We start from the raw sequence: 6822 nt of genomic DNA on the forward strand, positions 1-6822 counted from the left end.
CCTACTTGCTGGGTAGGCTTCCCTTTAAGAACGATCTGAACAAGTGAGAAATATGGAATGCGGAGGAGAAGTGATCATGAGAATCAGAACACAAGAAAATATCTATGTAGAAAGGGACTGACTTCATGTGTCCCGCATGTGGCCTGTGTCCATCCCGAGGTGAAGGAAGCACAGGAAAGGGATCCTGGGACATGTTGGAGCCACAGTGTGGTCTCCCTTTGCTTTTAACCTGTGAATGGAGAAGACAGGGATGATCCAGTTTGTTATCAAAAACATTCTTAGTTCTTGTGGGTTGAACTTAAGAGAGCCCAGGAGACTGGGCACAGACACTACACATCCGGTTGGAATTAACTACACAACAGTTCTGCCCTTAGGATGCCATCTCCCCCAAGATGTTCGTTCCTTTCTGAAATTTGTAACTTCTGTCATTGGAAACTCTCTTTGTCCCTCACACTGTGAAAATTCTCCTGGTCTTCGAAGATCATGAAGGGAACATCCTTGACTAGGATGTACTGCTGCAGATCTGTCCTGGAGGAATTGTGCAGAGGAATCTGCCTCCGGCCAATTACATTTCCTCTCTTACTGAGAACAAAAGCAACAGTAATAGGCTTTTAGACAACCGTAGGGCTGGCTTTTGTACACTCTCCATATTGAGGAGGCACTTCTATAGGGATGTTGCGATTCTGCTTTGGAAAAAGTAGATTCTTCCACGAGTGAATAAAAAGAAAGAAGGAAATAAAGACACTGGCAAGTGCAGTTAGAGCTCGGTGGATCAGTCTGGATGTTGTTTATCTCTAGCTCACCCTTCTGTTTTGTTTTTCTTTGGCCTCCTGTCTCATCTTGACTTCATAGTCACATGGTTACTTTGACTTTGGTCCAAGAACATGGAAGTGTTCAGGACGGTCCAGGCTTTGGGCTAGAAGCAAAGGCGTAGTGTAGATGGGGAAAGTCCCAGGCAAGGGGTTCTTGGTAACAAGGTCAGAGAGACCCTGTGTGCTGGTGACTCCCACCATTCACTGTCTATCTCCTTTGACATTTATTTTTCTACTTGAAGAATTATAAATATTTAAATAGTACTCTCTGGATTTGTCCAGCCAGCTGAACTTACACTGTGGCGTTCTAGAGTCTGTCTGATACTAAGTAGTTTCATAGAGTTTGATTCTTCCCTTGGAAGTGACTGAGGCTCACCCAGAGTGCTGGTCAGACTGGGGGCTGTGCCTCATTTCCTGGTGGGAAGGAACGAGAGCCCTTGCCTCAGAGTAAGATTCTGGGCTCCGGTGTAGTCCGATGTTTGCCCAGATGTAGCCTTATGAGATTCGACTCAACCCCTCACATGAACCTCAGGAGAGTCCCCAGGCTTCTGCAGCCTAGTGATACCTGAATTCTCATCACAGGAGGCTCTTCTGGCAGGTTTGCTCTTATGCAAAACTATGTATTTCTGGGTATGTTTTTATGCCAACTCCTTATACCTAGATGTGATTGAATTTAGGATACATGCCTGAATCTCTTTCAGGTAACACATAATTTAATGAGAATATTAGAAGCCTCTCAAATGGGGAGCCAGGAAAATCCATCGGTCGGAAACGGGGAGGCGCTGACGCTGGCAGGCAAGTGTACTTGCTTGCTGCTTATTATGACTTACCAGGGCCTGTAAACCGAATCCCAGTGCCTATCGATAATTCAGCCCAGAGGATCATTTTGTCCGGGATGACTCAAAATTAATAAAACCGATGGAAGAACAGCATTCTTCCTAAGATCTGCTTTGAGGCATGAGGACATTGGCTGTTGACCAGAGGATAGATGTTTACAGAAAGAACAACAAGCACGATAGAAGTCCTACCGGTTCCGACCTCCCCATGGTTTCTCCTGGCCATCCATTTTGCTCCCCAGAGCACTTAGCAGTCTTCTTGCTCTGGGTCTTCTAGTACAACTCACCCCGGCGGACTCCTGCTCCCGGCACGGTCTTGTGCCTTGCTCTCCTTTTTTGGCTTTATTTCGAAAGGATTTGACTCTAAGAAGAATTTAAATAAAACCAGAATTTGTCAGTGCTAGAGGAGACGCATTTCCACCGAAATGGAATTCATCAGCTGGGTCAGTAGCTGGTTAATCTCCTTACCTCCTGTGTTGAGCCCCGGGGAAATGGTACCTAACCCCACTCCAAATCATTCACCCACTTTCTGTGGCAGGAGCCTAGGGCTGATGCCAAGATGGGAGGGAGGCACAAAGTTCTCTTTCTTTCCAAATTTAATACTTTAATAATTTTTGTCCTTAAATATATCTTTCTTTGCAAAAAGAAGTTCTGGAGGTTTCGCTAAAAGTTAGTAATGACACCTGTTTTAGTCAGAGCACATGGTACACAGGAAACAAAGGCTCCTGTGGAAAAACTCAAGTGAAGAATCCATGTTGAAAGGAGAGGGGCATCAGACAGGAGCCAGATGCACACCATGCAGGGAGGGCAAGAAAAGGCAAATGTCTTAGGCCACTCCTTTGGGCTCCATCTCCTAGACAACATAAGTTCTGTTTCCCTGGAAACCCAGGTTTTGGTTCTGGCTCCTTCAGATTTTGTCTTTTTTGCTTTTCTTGCCCCATACTCTGGCTCCTGTCTCTCTCCAGCAACCTGCTGGACGAGGGAGCGCCAAGAAGGGCTTTGTGAACCCAGATCCAACTTTTACCACAAAGACACGGTCTACATCTTCCTGAAGGTGACAAGGTTAATAAGGATATTATTCCTGAGGAAAATGACTGGATTTATTTCACTCTTATTGATGAACTAGCAGTAAACCTATCCAAACAAACAAGCAAGCAAACAAAAATGATACATTTTAAATGTCTGCAGAGACACAGCCACAACACTGTGCCCACTCCCCAATGTCAGACCCAAGAACCTGGTACCTTTCACAGCAATGGGCTTGTTTAAATGTTTCAAGAGAAAAGTCTAAAATAAACATCAAGGGAGTCAATTTCCTAAAACAAACAAACAAAAACGAAAAACAAAAAACAAAAAAACAGTAGGAGGGGGAAATTCACAATAAAATATAAGCAAAAAAAAAACCATTTTAAAACACACACACAAAATACAGAAAGGATTTTTCCCTTTGTTAAAGGGTAAGGCAAAGGGAAGAAAAGATCTGTCTTGGCCTCAGGTCATAGAACTTAAAACTTTTCTTTCTTCTGTGCAAAAAAAAATGTTCATTAACAAAAAACAAAACAAAACTGTCATGAAATCCAGTGGGAGCAGCTCAATCCTGTGAACCTGTAAAGTTGCTGACATCTACAGTGCTGTTGCCATAGTAACCCATGCTCTTATCTAAACAGAAGGTCCCCAACCCCTTGTTCACATTTGTATGTTGTGTTACCCCAATGTCTTAGCTTTTGTGACTTGGATTAAAGGAAAAATGTATGAAAATTTAACAACAATTATGAATCTGTTACATACTCATTTGGAGTCCTTGTTAAAAATTCCTGTGAGAGCCAAAAATTATTTTAAAAATATCTATATATTGTACATTGTACATTAAATGATCTATGAGGTGACTGACAATACAAATACTCAAAACCCCACTTAGTTTATAATATCCGTGTCCACAATGAATTAAACAAACATTCTTGCTAACGGGCTGGGGAACGGATGAGTCCAACAAAACATTCACTGAATTTCTGATTCCCAAAATCTATGTGCCTGTCTATAGAGTCAAGTTAAGATGTTTCCCATTTTTATTCCAATATGAGTAGATACTGTGGCAGCAAAAACGAAAAGAAATTGATATATTTTACGGTTGTGTCTCCCTGATGTATTTCAAGCTGGAATAAGCTTTCTTCAGCTTGGTTGGTTTCTGCCACCCTCTTTTGGCTCCTACTTAGAAAACTTTTAGAAGAAAGTTGGCTATGAGCTAACTCTGTCTGCACATCAAATCTAGCTCTAGACCATTTCCAGGGAGAATATGCTCTAAATTTATTGTCTACCAGACAACCTACAAAGGAACAAACACTGAGGGACAGGCTCTGTACCACGTCAACAAGTTATTTTTGTCTGGTATACTAATAGTTTTATCTAATTTGAATTCAATTATTTTAGAATCTCATACATGAATATTGCATTTATATTATTTGTAGCTATCTACTTCTCCCTCATCCAGCTCCTGCACTGTGCTCCCCAGATCTTCCACTGTGCTCCCCAGCTCCTGCACTGTGCTCCCCAGCTCCTCCACTGTGCTCCCCAGCTCCTCAAGTTCACAGGCTCGTCTTTACTCATCCTTGCTCATCTCTGTCTATGTGTGTACATATACAACCCACTGACTTCTTTTAGTGCCATGGATTTACATGTGTTTAGGGCTGACCCTTGAGACTAGATAGATGACCTGCCAGGGAGCTTGTCCCTGGAGAAAACTGATTCTCCCTGTCTCAAGTGCCACTGATTGCCTCTACCTTGTCACTAACAAATCTTAATAGTTTTAATATGTATGCATGTGTGTGTGGGTGGTGGTGGTGGTGCATGAATTACCGTATACACATAGGCGTGTGGAGGGCTTGCCACTTTCCTGTAAGCTGTCCAGTGTGCTAGGCTGGCATCTACCCAGGAATCTATGTGTTTCTGTCTCTCTAGCCCCAAGATTACAAGCCCATATCACCATGCCCGGACTCTTCCCTGTGGACACTGAGAATTGAACACTATCTTTCATCTTATAAAACAAGCAGCATACCAACTGAGTTTGCATCCCGGCCCCTCAATAGTTTCTAAAGCTCTTTGTGAAGACAACAGTTTATTCTTCGTTTCATATAAGAAACAATGTACTCAAGTGAACCAATCAGAAGTCTGAATGGATACCTCCGAAAACAGGCTTTGGGGTCCAGCCTCATGAAATTCTGTGACACGCTGTCCATCAAGTAAGTAATTCAGATTGCTCCCCACTCCCACAGCCCCATTGTTCCATGAGAGAGTTGAACCAGGTGGCTGTTTTCAAGCTTGTGTGATCCAACAGAAAGCATGTTCAACATTATTAGTCAGGAACATCTCTTATTCATTTTCATGAGGGAGTGCATTATTTCACATATTGAGTGCAGAACAGGCCTGGCACCTGTAGTTGCCTTTTCTCTGAACTTGTCAGAAATTCCAGTTCAGGATCTCCTCCTGTGGGCACCTGGAAGAAGACAGCACCTAGGGTCTGCATCTGACTGGATCTCAGCATTCATGGAGAATGAACAGAGGTGGGGTCAGTAGGAATACATGAAGCTGGCTTGCCATCACACCTTGTGACACTTTATCCTCTTCAGAGGCGCTTAGCACACGCATTGCCTGCAAATGTCCAGACCACACCCTCCTCAGAGGCCACATCCACACAATCTGTTACAGTTTCTCCTCTCTGCAGAGGAGAGAGCTGCCAGGAATTGGACCTCAGAGTGAAGGAAGCAAATAGTTTAATAAATCGCTCCCTGTCTTGATGGTCAGAGGCATGCAAACGCGGAGAGGGTATGAATGAGGAAAGTACCAGGAATCAAAGAAGACAGCAGCGGCTGTCAAGCAAGCCCCTTGGCTCAGAGGCCCGAGGAGCCAGCCTGGTGCTGGGCTGCTTGAAAACCAACTCTTGGGGATTTCCTAAACGTGATTATGTGGGGCACAAATCCACCCATGGTTTCAATTAGTGCGGCCAGCTCCTAAGCAGCCTGGCAATGTGCAGCAACAGATGGAAGGGTTTCCGTGGCAGCCAGCCTTTATTTACGTATGAAGGCTCCCTCTTGTGTGAGGGTCGACCAGTCAGGCCACTTAAACAATCCCTTTGCGGTGAATGGTTGTACTACACATAACACCCCCTTTGTTTCCCAGTCCCCCCCCCCTAAAGCTATCAGCCTGTCTGCCTTCTGCCTGTGCATTTTGATGGTGACAGTCACACAATTCCTGGCTCTGGAGACATATCAGATTGGTTGAAAGGATGGCCTTTATCCATTGAAAGCTAGAGTTTCTTGAGCTAAAAGGAGTCAGAAAGAAATGTTGCAGATTTTAACTATGAGTTTCAAGTACTCCAGACTTTGGAAACAGGCAGATTTCACCAGTAGGACATCAGAAAGCCAAGGAGAGCAAACAAAAAGGACAGGAAAGATGGAAGCAGTAAGGAGGAACTAAAGCCAGGAGGCTGCCATGTTCTTTTGCACCCAGGCTGAGTTTACCCCTAAGGATATTTGTTTACTTTACTCTGAGGAGGTCTGAGCATCTCTCACAAGGCTGAGAGTGCATATGGGTGTGGTCCAAGCTGGCTTTGAATGTGCAGGAGTGTTCTGAAGGTCTGAGTATCACTGTCTCTACCATCATGGTATGGGGCAGGTGACAGTCAGGATCCAGAGAGCCATCCTCAACCAAGCAATGCCTATCCCAGCTGCTTCGGGGTCTCTTCTTAGGATTCTGACCCAGAACAACTTTATACCTTGAAGAGCACACACAGATGCATGTCCTTTTACGGAAGCTAATCTTATCAGCTAATTAGGCACTGGGACTGACTTTTAGAGTCTGAAGGGAATGATACTGAAAAGGATCGCTGTTATTTGTTCATCAATCACCAATCAATCATCTATTATCTATCTCTCATCTATCAATCTTTTATTATTTATTTATCAACTATCTGCCTATTTATCTGTCATCTATATCTCTTTATTTTCTACTGTCTACTATCATCTATCTGTCATCTATTTATATATGTGTATTAATCATATCTGTTTTATCTTCTATCAGTGAATCATCTATCTGGCATCTTTTTACTGTCAGCCTACTATCATCTATCTATCTATCTATCTATCTATCTATCTATCTATCTATCATCTATCTATCTATCA

The sequence above is a fragment of the Grammomys surdaster genome, unplaced genomic scaffold (assembly GCF_004785775.1).
Source record: "Grammomys surdaster isolate TR1022 unplaced genomic scaffold, NIH_TR_1.0 233, whole genome shotgun sequence".
NCBI classification, from domain to species: Eukaryota; Metazoa; Chordata; class Mammalia; order Rodentia; family Muridae; genus Grammomys; species Grammomys surdaster.